This window comes from Aegilops tauschii, chromosome 4, assembly GCF_002575655.3.
Source record: "Aegilops tauschii subsp. strangulata cultivar AL8/78 chromosome 4, Aet v6.0, whole genome shotgun sequence".
Lineage (NCBI taxonomy): Eukaryota > Viridiplantae > Streptophyta > Magnoliopsida > Poales > Poaceae > Aegilops > Aegilops tauschii.
Window position 1 is genome coordinate 242,623,169 of NC_053038.3, and position 13,555 is coordinate 242,636,723.

At 43.4% G+C, this 13,555-nt stretch overlaps 1 long non-coding RNA gene and 1 pseudogene across 1 annotated transcript; both read left to right on the forward strand.

The window, feature by feature from the left end:
- Positions 1-523: 523 nt before the first annotated feature.
- Positions 524-6,042, forward strand: LOC120962933 (uncharacterized; annotated as a pseudogene).
- A 4-nt stretch (positions 6,043-6,046) lies between these two features.
- Positions 6,047-6,707, forward strand: LOC141021500 (uncharacterized). The gene is made up of 2 exons (XR_012182818.1): positions 6,047-6,221; positions 6,301-6,707. It is a non-coding gene; the product is annotated as an uncharacterized lncRNA (long non-coding RNA).
- The last annotated feature ends 6,848 nt before the right edge of the window (positions 6,708-13,555 follow it).

The window sequence follows — 13,555 nt, forward strand, 5'->3', positions numbered from 1 at the left end:
TAAAAAACGAATAAGAAGTTTTTTTTTGAAGAGTTGGAAACATAATAAAAATTTAATAAGCAAGCAAAAAATAGGAAAAGTAGAACTACATATTAAAAAACGTTTCAGTCCGTACCCGATGCGAATATGAAGCGGATTACCAGCTAACCTTTATTATGTGTATTTTCTAAAGTTTAACCCATAACAAGCAATGCCACACTTTTTTTTTAAACGCCCACGCTGTAGTTTAACAAAAAAACTTCTTAGCAAGGAAGAATTTTACATGATCGTAGAAATAAGACGCATGCCTTTTTCTAAATTATTTTAACATAGATTAAAATAAAAAATACATCAACATGGCCATATAATTCAAATAAACTGAATTATCATATTTGTCGGTTATATTATTATTATTATTTGAGGCCTATTTATTATTAGTAAACATGGGCCTATTTATTATATTATTTACTATGGTCCTGGTAATATATATATAGACATGTCTAATACTTGTATTTATATGTTGAAAAAAAATAGGTGAGTCGAGATGTCCGATGTAGTGAAGTTGAGATTTTACTATGGTCCTGGTACTGTCCAAACAAATGAGTTGGGAGCAGATCTGAGTCAATTTACTCACATAGAGGTTGCAATCAGCGCACCACAAACATGGTCTGTTAGTCAGTTGAAAGAATGGATTGCGGCAAGTTTAGGTCTTGATACTGAAACACACACCGTCGGTGTTCATGCATTGTGGACACGGTCAAGTTCAAAAATTTACTTTTATTTGAGGCCAATAGAGGGAGACTCCGATTGGGTGCGGTGGTTAGAAGGTTGTGAACGAAGGGGATGCAATCCTGTTGCTTTAGTGCTTCCCGTCGTGAAGGAGGTCACTGCACATGAAGGGGAGCGTGGCTACGAAGGACAGAGCAGTCATGTAGAAGGAGGAAATGCTTATGGTTACGACCAAGGACAGAGCAGTCAGGTAGAAGGAGGAAATGCTTATGGTTATGAACCAGGGCAGAGTAGTCAGGTAGAAGGAGCAAATGCCGATGGTGATTACAATGGCGAGGTGGACGCTGACGAGGTAGATGGGCACATGCAGAATCAGATGGAAGAAGAAGACACCGATGTTGAAAGGGGTCATGCCGATGATTCTGACGAGTCAGATGAAGAAGAAAATGCAGAGGAGGTCCCAAATCCTGCATGGTGGAATCATGACTTATCATCTGCAATGACCGTGAATGATGGACATGATTCAGCCTGGCAATATCACCAGAACAATATTGCGACGGGTGCTATGTATCCGAACAAGCAAGCCCTGAAGGATGCAATAATTAATTAGGCAATGTCCACGCAAAGGGTTTTCAAAGCTGAGGTGTCCAGTCAGAAATTCCTCACAATGGTATGCAAGAATGCAGATTGTCCCGCAAGGGTGCACGGCTTTCTCCCTAAGTATGGCACAAGTTGGGTGATAAGTGACTTAGTTAATCACACTTGTCTTATTCCCTGCATCCCTCAAGATCATGCCAACCTTTCATCCACGCTTATTGCTCGACTGTTTTACGATGAGATAGTGCAAGGCAAAGCTATGGAAGTGAAGGCAGTGCAGACAAAAGTGTTCGCCAGGTTGAAGTACAGAATTTCTTATGGCAAGGCTTGGAGGGCTAAGCATGCAGCGCTTGAGAGGAGATTTGGTTCTTATTTTGATGCATATGACTCTATTGTCCACCTCCTCCACACCCTGCAGCAGCGGAATCCAGGCACCTATATCGATATCCAAGACATGTTCATGCCAGAGTTCCCAACTGTGAGGGTTTTGCATCGTCTCTTCTTCTCTTTCGGTGTATGCATCGAAGCTTTCAGGCATTGCCGACCGGTGATATGTGTTGACGGTACTTTTCTCACAGGCAAGTACAAGGGTCAGATACTGACAGCCATAGGTCAAGACGGCCAAAATCAAGTCGTCCCACTGGCATTTGCTTTTGTGGAGAGTGAGAACATTGAAAGTTGGACATGGTTCTTCAGGCAGTTGAAAATTTCAGTTGTCAAGGAGAAGCCGAATGTGTGCATCCTTCATGATAGGCATGCAGGTATACTCAGTGCGATAAGGACACTGACAAACCCAGGCCCTGAGGAACAAGTTCCATGGCAGGACTTGCAGAGCCGTTGGTGCATGCGCCATCTCGGGGCTAATTTCTTCTCGCAGTTTAGAAATAAGAACCTGATGAATCTGTTCAAAAAACTCTGCAAGCAGAACCAGTTATGGAAGTACAATTTGATACGCGACAGACTTAATGTGTGCACGCAGAGACACGTGAGGGACAGGAAAGCTGCAAGAGATGCAACGGTGAGGGCACATGTTGAAGCAGTAGCTGCACAGTTGGCAACAGGAACAACGGCCGTGGAGGAGGAGGCTGTTGGGCTATGTGACCTGCCAGGCTTTGACCCACCTGGTACTAGGAGAAGGCTCGGGAGGTCGATTAAAACCTTCGAGCAGTGGATAGAGCATGAGCCTCTGGAGAGGTGGTCTTTGCTACATGACACACATGGAGCAAGGTACGGTGTCATGACAACGAACCTCGCGGAAACATACAACTTTGTCCTCAGAGGAAACCGGGCATTGCCACTTACAGCCATCGTTGAGGGTATTTTCTATGGCACCGTCAAGTATTTCAGAGACAGACGTCAAATAGCAGAGCAGCATATCTTGAACAACCCAAATACACGGTACTGTGAAAGAGTCACGAAGTACATGGACAACAAGATGCAAAAAGCTAGGTCACACACTGTAGTCGCCATCGGTAATCAAGAAAGAAGGTTTGAGGTCCGCTTAACCAACAACAAATTCGGATGTGCAAATGAGTTGAGGACGCATGAGGTGAAAATTGGCAATGAAGCCTGGCCAACGTGTGAGTGCACATGCAATAAACCGAAATTGCTTCACCTACCTTGCTCACATGTACTTGCTGCTTGCGGGCAGCTTGGAATGGACGCAATATCGTTTGTGTCTCCATATTTTCTAAAAGAGGCTGTCCTCAATACCTGGACAGGTGAGCTGATGGGTTTTCGATCAATGGGTAATTTCAACAGCGTCAACCCCGCCGATAGGCGTTACATTCCAAACCCAGAGCATATGCGTACAAGTAGAGGCAGACGGCAGTGTCAGCGCATCCGAAATGATATGGATGAATCTGAAGCAGGAGGTCCGACTAGGCAATGCATTCTATGCAATGAATTTGGCCATAGGGACACTAATTGTCCCACTTTCGTCACTGGGCGTGGACGAGGCAACCGGGGAAGAAGAGGAGGTAGAGGTAGTAGAGGAGTAAGGGCGAGAGGAAGAAGCTAAGCTAGCACTAGTTTGTTTTGAATTTATATTAAGTGTGCTGTGGCACTATGTTCTGAAATTTGTATTAAGTGTGCTGTGGCACTATGTTCTGAAATTTGTATTAAGTGTGGCACTATGTTCTGAAATTTGTATTAAGTGTGGCACTATGTTCTGAATTTTTATTAAGTGTGACACTATGTTCTGAATTTTTATTAAGAGTGGCACTATGTTATGAATTTTTATTAAGTGTGGCACTATGTTATGAATTTTTATTAAGTGTGGCACTATGTTATGAATTTTTATTAAGTGTGGCACTATGTTATGAATTTTTATTAAGTGTGGCACTATGTTATGAATTTTTATTAAGTGTGCCCCTATGTTCTGAATTTTTATTAAGTGTGGCACTATGTTATGAATTTTTATTAAGAGTGGCACTATGTTATAAATTTTTATTAAGTGTGGCACTATGTTATGAATTTTTATTAAGTGTGGCACTATGTTATGAATTTTTATTAAGTGTGACACTTTGTTCTGAATTTGTATTAAGTGTGGCACTATGTTCTGAATTTTGTAAGTGCAGGAATGTCGGGATTGTGGTTGCTGAATGGGGACATTGATAAGGGTCATCGTGGTGCGATATGGTATGAGCGCAAGCTTGAGCCTCTCATCACTCGCACTCCAAAGGAAAACTGGAAGATACACTCAGGATGGCTTCAGCGGTACGTGCTTTATTAATTTGCACACTGACATGCATATTAATGGTTGAAATGGGAGACAGTAACTGAAAAGTTCTCTGATGAAGGTTGAAATGGGCCGGCCTTTTACCTTTCGCGCGTCTGGTTGAGTCTATCCCGGGTGAGAAACGCGTCGCCATCGATGGGTCTTTGCTGAGCTGCTTAGTGGACCGTTGGAGGCCAGAGACCCACACGTTTCACTTCAGATGGGGAGAGATGGCTCCTACTCTGGAGGATGTGTCACTTTTGCTCGGACTACCGTTGGCAGGTCATGCCGTAGGACCGTTGGACGCACCGGCTGGTTGGGAGCGAGCTCTTACAGAACGTTTTCACGGTGTTTTTCCGGATGCTCCCGATCCGGTATGGGAGCATCACGGACCTAAGTATGAGTGGTTGCTAAATTTCCGGGTAATTTCCCCTACCTATTCTCTTCAAGTTATCGCGCATAAAGTTGTACAGAAAATAATTGCGGCTTACTAAAACTTTCTCTTCGCTTAATGCAGATCCAGAACTTCCGGGCGCCCTTGACTGCGGAACAGATCACTCGGAGCCTCGAGGCCTACTTACTGTGGCTTTTCGGCAAGGTGATGTTCACGGAGAACCATGTCACCACTATTAGCGCCCTCTACATCCCTATGGCACCCGAGATAGCGAGCGCTCAGACGGCGGATCAGATCAGACAGAGGAGTTGGGGTTCGGCGGTGTTAGCGGCTACATACCGAGGTATGTGCAACGGTTGCCAGCTTACATCGAGAAAGCCAGCCCTTCTTGGATGCCCTCTATTCCTACAGCTGTGGTCGTGGGAGAGGTTCTCTATAGGGCAACCAGATGTACAGGTTCATGAGCCTATAGACGCCATGTTTGATGTTGAGGGCATCGACATGCCTACTTTCGGTCTGTGTTGGACTCGTCGCAAGGTATGCACTGTGTTGTAGTTTAATGCAACTTTTTCTGCACAAGAGATCGATCGATGCGAGCGGCTACTAACTTTTATTCTCTGCAGAGACGCTTTGCTAGTGATCAGACCAGGAAGGCGTACACAGCATTGAACGAGCAGTTCGATGCGTACACCGGGGTCATCTGGCAGCCCTACACGGAAGCAGCCATACAAGCGAGATACCCTGCTGGTATGTCTGTGCTATGCACAAGGGACCGAGATTACTGGATGACAAAATCGAAGATCATCTTCGATGTCTTCGTCGAGGAGATGGCACAACAGAGGGTTATGAGGCAATTTGGTCTTCTGCAGTTGGAGCTACCTCCCCCTATAGAGAACCCGGTGCCAGCACACATCCACAGGTATTAACCAGTTTTTCAATGTTGCATTTTCTTTCATAGTACTCCATTCGAAGCTTTAGGTAATTGTTGAACACACACCACGATTTTAGGACGACAAGGAAGGGCATGAACAGGACAACTGCTGACTGGCTAGTTAGACTAGAGCCGTATGTTATAGAATGGGAGACAACAAACACAAATCTATGGCACGAGAATCACAATTTCGATCTCGATCAATTCAATCTCTATTTGCGGTGCTACATGACCGGAACACGGTTACGCATTGTTGAGTACTCCCACCCAGAGGAGTTACCGGATCCTACTCCGTCGGATATGTACCCGAGCTATGATACTTCGGGCTCTAGGCAGTACGCGGTAAGATATTTTTTCTTTACGTAATGTTGTCACATACTTTGACGTGCAAAAGACAGACATTATTAATCGTCATGGAAATTTGCAGGCTACCTTGACACGCGAACTGTACGACGACGTGACCACCTTTGGACGATCACTATTGTCTGGACCTCTTCTTCAACATGGTCCAGTGGTACAGCCCTTCTTGGAAAGAATTCAGAATAAGATACGGACTGTGTACGAGGCTATCACGTGCACCCGGAGAACCGATGTTGTTCAGCACAGGAAGGAGCAGCCGCGTCACTCCATGCAACGACATCAACCACGTCCACGCCTAGCACAGCAGCCGACAACCAGGCCACCCTGTCCTGACCAACCTGGCAGTTCTACGTGGCACCCGCAGCACTATGGTCCCACGTCGAGCTTCGTGTTTTCTCCACAGCCACAGCAACACGGTCCCTCGTCGAGCTTCGTGTTTTCTCCACAGCCACAGCAGCAGGGTCCCTCGTCCAGTTTCGTGTTTCAGCCAGAGCAGACGTCACACCCAGCAGGTATGTGTCTTCATATTTATTGTTTTCAATATTAATTGATGCGACCTCATTCTTCATGATGAACCGTTCCATCGCGTAGGGGCCTATGGATATCAGGCGTCTATGTCGGCATCACATGATACGTGGGGGAGTGATCAACATCCCGAGGACAACATACAGGCTCAGATGTCGCAGCACACCCAGTGGATGAACATGTTTTCGACTCCTCCACCAGGCCCCACACAGGATACACAGCATGACCAGGGAGAGTCTGAGATTCCTCCTCGTCATGTTAGGGCATCCGACAGGTTGGGATGGTCCCCAATTCCAGATCCGCCTCCCCGCCAGGCCAGACGTCGTCACTGACGCTTCTATGTATCTGTATCAGTAGAGACATTACCATCTATTTCTGTGTAAGACTTATGTCTATTCTATGTATGAGACAAATGACTATGTACTTATGTACGAGACATATGCCTACTCTATTTTAGTACTCTGTTATCGGAACTACAAGATCATATGTAGATAGAACATAATATTCATACAACGAGACATTGCAAGCAAATAGATAGAACTACATCTAAATTAAATGGTACGTAACTGAACTCACAACATACAGCATAAAAACTACATGAAGTCATCATCGTCATATGTTCGCGCCAACTTTTTCCCGCCACCCGTTTCCCGCCACCCGTTTCCCTCCACCCGTTTCCCACCACCCGTTTCCCGCCAACCCTTTCCCGCCATATCGCAACCGTTCTTTCCCGCCATTTTCTCCTCTCTACCTATAAAACCCCCTTCAGACGGAGCTGCATAAGCATTGCAGTGTGCTGGTGGTAAATTGGAGCACTGTGGTGGAGGTGAAGCTGTTGTTCGTCGTTCTTCGTTCGATCCGGAGCACCGGCAGTTTGGTGGCCGCCGTTCGTCCTTCATCCTTCGCACGCACGCTTCAAGGGTATATTTAAGCCCACATTTTATTTTTCGTACGTGCTCCGGTAGTTTTTGTTAATATATTTAGATGTCAACTAATTAATCTGTCAATATTTGTAGTTGCTACGGCAAATATTCGTAATATAATTGTAGGAGGGTGAATTGTATTAGTTGCTCCGTTAATATTCTGTAATATATAGCTTCGTAATATATAGACATGTCTAATATTTGTTAGTGGGGATATTAAGGGGTAGGGTACGTACTCAATGCGATTTGTGTGTTGCAGATGGCTGAGAGTACTCAGTGGGTGCTTAGCCCTATTGTTCATGTCCAAGGCTTGTCTCCAAGTGTTGTGCAAGTTAGTGAAGTGGACCTCAATTTTGATTGGTTGAAGACTAAATTCATGTTGAAGCAAGGGTTGAAGGAAGACGATTTTGTGTACTACGTCAGCAGGAAGCATTCAGATGGCCCTGGGGAAAGAAAATTGATTGACATAACTGATGATGGCAAGATTCAAGAAATGCTGAGCGAATGGGAATGGAAAAGGGTTGTTCAGTTGCATTGCTACAGGAAACCGAGTTATATGTGATGCATTTGTCATTCGAGATCCGCCTCCCTGGCAGGCCAGACGTCGTCATTGCCGCTCCTATGTATCAGTAGAGACATTACCATCTATTTCTGTGTGAGAACTTATGTCTATTCTATGTATGAGACAAATGACTATGTACTTATGTACGAGACATATGCCTACTCTACAAGATCATATTTAGATAGAACATAATATTCATACAACGAGACATTACAAACAACTAGATAGAACTACATCCAAATTAAATGGCACGTAACTGAACTCACAACATACAGCATAAAAACTACATGAAGTCATCATCGTCATCCTCGATCGATGCAGAACTCTTGCCCTTCGACGATGAAGAACGCTTGCCCTTCGACGATGCAGAAACCTTGCCCTTCGATGATGAAGAACTCTTGCCCTTCGACGATGCAGAAACCTTGCCCTTCGATGATGAAGAACTCTTGCCCTTCGACGATGCAGAACCCGAAAGCGGCGGCATGAAGATATCATCTTCGTCCTCGCTCTCCTCAGTCCATAAACATGGATTATTTGCTGCAATCCTTCTGAAAGTTTCACTCTTCGGCACCACTACCTTCTTCCACCTGTCATGCAACCTAAGTTCTTTACGTACCTCCTCATAGGTCCTTTCAGGCCACCCAGAACTACGTAATTGGTGAGCCAACTCATTCATTATGGTGTCACTACCGGTGAGTTCGTCCCATGGAACTATCCTATTATCCATCCTGAAATCGGTAGCTAGCCTCAGAAGAGTCCTGCTCATCCCAGGGTGAAAACTACGATCGAAAGGATAATGGGACATCTCAACTACACTACACTGCAATGCTTATCCAGCTCCGTCTGAAGGGGGTTTTATAGATAGAGACGAGAAAATGGCGGGAAAGAACGACTGCGGTATGGCGGGAAAGGTTGGCAGGAAATGGGAGGAGGGAAACGGGTGGCGGGAAACGGGTGGCGGGAAATGGGTGGCGGGAAATGGGTGGCGGGAAATGGATGGCGGGAAATGGGTGGCGGGAAATGGGTGGCGGGAAATGGATGGCGGGAAAAGCGCAGTTTGGAAATGTCGATAACTTTCAAAACAAATGTTCATCACAATGGAAAAAGGTTCCCGCCTTTCAAAAAATGCATGCAATTTTTTTGGAAAATATGATAAGAAATGGTTCGTGGCACTAAATGAATGTACGTCACCTTTGCTGGAAATATTCTCGTGTTTCCAAAAAATATCCATGACATTCTACAAAATGGTACTCCCTTCATCCCATAATATAAGATGATATTACAATCAATATACTCACATATCACGTGGGTTAACAAATGTTTAGATGGATCATGACATTTTAAGAAAATATTCGCGTGTTTCTAAAAAAAGTTTGTGAAAATTTCAGAAAAGCATTTTAAAAAATGTTGTGTGGTTTAAAAAAAATGGTATTTCCATTAAAAATGTATTTGAAGAAATGTTACCATGTATTCATAACGTGTTAAAATATATACTTTTAATAAATATTCGCGTGTATTATTAAAAATAGGCATGCACCAGTCGGCCCACAGCAGGCCAACTGAGCATAGTCGGCCCACTACAGGCCTATCGGTGTACTGCAGGCCGACTGGGCCCTGTCGGTCAACTGCAGGCCGACTGGGCTTGAATCTGCTGGCCGACAGCCCAATCGGCCAGCAGCTAACTGATGGGCCTCCAGTCGGCCTGCTGTGGGCCGACTGGGCTCTGTCGGCCTGCAGTAGGCCGATGGTGTATTATTTTTGAAAAATCTTTTTTTGCGTATTATTTCTGTAAATTTTTTAAAAAAATGTATTATTTAAAAAAATTAGCTGGCTATCTTGTTCCTACGATCACAATTGAATGGCCGAGAAACATAGATTAGGGGAGTCTAATAAATAAATAAAACATACTAGCAAAAAATGCCCGCGCGTTGCAACGGGAAAATAGATTCATTGCACATATTTAAGATAATATTGTAGCAGAACACGGCACTTCAGAGACTCGACAGTATAGATCGTATGAATTGAGTTGTTTGTTCTCTATAGCCAAGGAACAATATTCTCTTAAATTGAGTTGTTTGTTCAATGATCGTATGAATTCATGCATGATGGTTGATGCATACTCTTGATAATGCTACTTTCAATGTTTGTGGCTCACTTCAAGAGATAATTTTTATATCATCTCTATCAATACATCAGAGCTCTATCTTTGACCTCTTGTTCCTTGGCTATAGAGAACATTGCAGTGGCTCATTTGTTTTTCCTTTCCTCACTGAACAAACAACTCAATCTAGTCTCATACAGGCCATTACCTTTTCCATGCACATAATCTGCCAAGGTAATTATTCTAGATTGCCCTGTAAAAGAAAGTTGGTCATCATTCTATATTGCCCTGTAAAAGAAAGTTGTTTTCTTAGGATTGAATGAAACCTGTAAAAAATGATCCTTCTAATGTTGCAGCCCAAAAGCTTATGCTGGTTTTATATAATCGAGATATTTATCATCTTGCATTACCTCAAAAAATCTTCCACGTCAGAGCTCCAAATTCTGAAAGTTAGACCACTTTCCACTATCGAATTCCTGAGTGTGTTGACAACTGTGTTTACACTGCTTCACATAATAGTCCAAGCGAACCCACCTCCTGTAGAACCTCGGTCCAGTATACAATCCCGCTGAAAATAAGAATTTGTTGTTGGCGCTTAGCATAGAGCCTAAAGGTGCACCTGATCCGGTCAGCGTTTGAACAGAATAAAGAACCACTTTCGACTCTAAAGTTAATCAGCACATGCATGTCCTATGGATGATGTTTACTCAGCTCTATTTAATCAGCACGTAGGAATAAAATCTCCCGTGGGTATTAACCACAATCATGGCATTGGCAATGTTGACCGGAGGCACCGCTGCAAGGATCTGGATGTTCCACGAAAAGTTTGTTCACCCAATCACCCAACATCCCTGATATCATATGAAAAAAATCCATCTGAAACATCTACACAAAATCAAGAATAGGTCACATTTAATTAATTAAGTAGTGCTAAATCGATTTTCTATGCCGCTTAGTCATTCTGCAAATCTAGCGTCATATTCGATTTCATGAAGCCATATAAAAGATATTGCCCTTATAAAGTAGTAATTCTTCAAACAAAAATTTCTTGTGGGAATTAGCACAAAGATTTGCTTGACAACTAAAAATCATTTCAAGCCATTATTGATGGTGTCGAGTTGATCTTAACCTTGTAATAAGAGGGTTGTGCATGTTTAGCTAGCACTCAGTTGAATAAGAAAAATTATGAGGCATTGGTTCCTAAAACCTGACCATGTGTGCTCCTCTGTTCTAACTAAACACCAATGCTTTGTTTTCTCCCCTGAACGAATAGTTCGTGGGTGCGTGTATGTGTAACCACCGGCGAGGGAGTTATTGAGAGGGGTAACAGCAACACATGTGCTATGACATTCTGCAACCACCATTTGAATTGGGAATCAACTATTGAACCATACAAAAATTGCAATGATCAAGATTACATGCTTTGAAGGCATGCAAGGACTCCAGGAGCGGAAAGGGGTCAGGTTTATACCTTGTTTGGGACAGCTCCATCAGCCTGAGTCTTCTTCAATAGTTGGGCGCCGAAGCTCTTGGTGCTCAAGTGATTTGTAAGCCAACCATTTCTTCTTCATATACAAACAGAGAAGAAGGTTTGTTTCTGTTCTTACTGTTGGACTGAAGATTGGAATAAGGGAAGAAGGGGGGTGGGGGGTGGATAAAATCTCATTGGTGGGGAAATGTCCACGGTGTTTATTCATATGGAAAAATGAATCACATAAAAAGTATTTACCGTCTTCGAATAGTAGAGAACCACATAATATTCAGTCCAAACTTCACAGAAGGCGAGGTGTCACTCGTCAACTTATGTTTTAGAGGGACTACGCTGGCCTGAATCACTTCATAAAACTGAGAACCATACAAAGGCAAATGATACAGTGGGATTAATAGAAACGAGAAGGAGGGACAAAATTAAAATCTCATAGATAGGTGATACAACATAGTGCTCCAATCTCTAAGGAGCCATTTCTTAATTTCATTTGAATACCTATTGGACCACAACATAAAATGATCAACAATCTTGCTAGCAGTAATGTGCAATTCCTCAAAAAATATCCCAGAAGAGCTTGGAGTTCATGCGCTTCCATATAATCCAGAGGACCGCGATAAGCACAATAGAGTGAATCTTGTTGAAATAATTTTCTTCTTAGAGATCTTTGACTAAATTAGCATTGAGTGAATGAAAAAAGTTCGGACCACAACAATGGTGGATGCCCGGCGGAGGAACACAACTAGCAAAGAAGGACAAATAGGAGCATATTTCTCACCTTGGAGGTGTTGAATAGCAGCCACTTAGTCACTTTGGAGCTTGACACCGCACTAATCGACGACATGCGTCGTGATGAGGTGGTGCGGTGGGGTGGTCCTGCCTCCGTAAGCCCCGGCAGGCCTGCCGGGATGGCCTGAAGGCTTGCTTCCAGGGGTGCCTCCATCCTTGCCAGGCTCGCTTGCCCGGCAAGGGAGGTTTTCCCCTTAGCAATATCTTGCTTCTCTGGCTAGTCTTGGTCCTCCTGTGCTGCACGCCGGTCCTTTGAAGGACTGATCCCTTGCGTTCCAATCTGACCTTGGTGTTGTAATCTTGCTATCGTGCATGTGCACAATCTGGGCAACGGACCCAGGGTTTGTTGCATCGACACTATATGATGATTGAGTATGTGGAGCTCTTACTTAGACTCTGTTGAATAAGTTGAATTGCAATTGTTTGGTCACTAAGAATATAGATTGTTGAGTTTCAAGAGAATTCATTGTTTGAACCCTAACATGTGAATTGGTTGCTACTTTAACATGAGAAGTTTTATGAGAAATAATTGTTGTTATGATGCTAGGAAAAGTGATTAAAATTATCATTGATCAAACTTATGCACTATGCTAGCATTCACACTTCATAAATTACTTCTTTTATCATTTACCTACTCAAGGACGAGAAGGAATTAAGCTTGGGGATGATGATACGTCTCCAACGTATCTATAATTTATGAAGTATTAATGCCATATTAACAACAATTTTATATGGTTTTATGCACTTTTATATGATTTTCATGAACTAACATATTGACCTAGTGCCTAGTGATAATTGTTGTTTTCTCTTGTTTTTGGTTTTCCAGAAAATCCATATCAAATGAAGTCCAAATGCAGCGAAACTTTTTGACAATTTTTTGGAACAAAATAGATCCCCGAAGCTTCGTGGGAGGACCATAAGAGCCACGAGGCCCCCACAAGCGACCAGGGTGCGGCCAAGAGGTGGCCATGGCCTGGTGGCTTGTGGGCCCATATTAGCTCCTTTTCGTGTGATTCCAACTCTAAAAATTCTTATAAATAGAGAAACCCCCAGAAATAACCCTAGAACTTCGACTTCGCTGCCGCAAGCCTCTGTACCAAAGATATCCCATCTAGAGCCATATTACGACACCCTGCTAGAGGGGGAAATCATCACCGGAGGCCATCTTCATCATCCCGGCAGTATGCATGACGAGGAGGGAGTAGTTCACCTTCGGGGCTAAGGGTATATATCACTAGCTATGTGTTTGCTATCTCTCTCTCTCTCTTCGTGTTCTCGATTCGGCACGATCTTGATGTACCGTGAGCTTTGTTAATATAGTTGGCTCATATGGTGTTTCTTCCCTCTCTATCTTGTTGCGATGAATTGAGTTTTTACCTTTGAGGTTTCACTATTGTCGTATTGAATACTTGTTGGATTTGAGAACACTTGATGTATGTCTTTAAATACCCATGGTAACA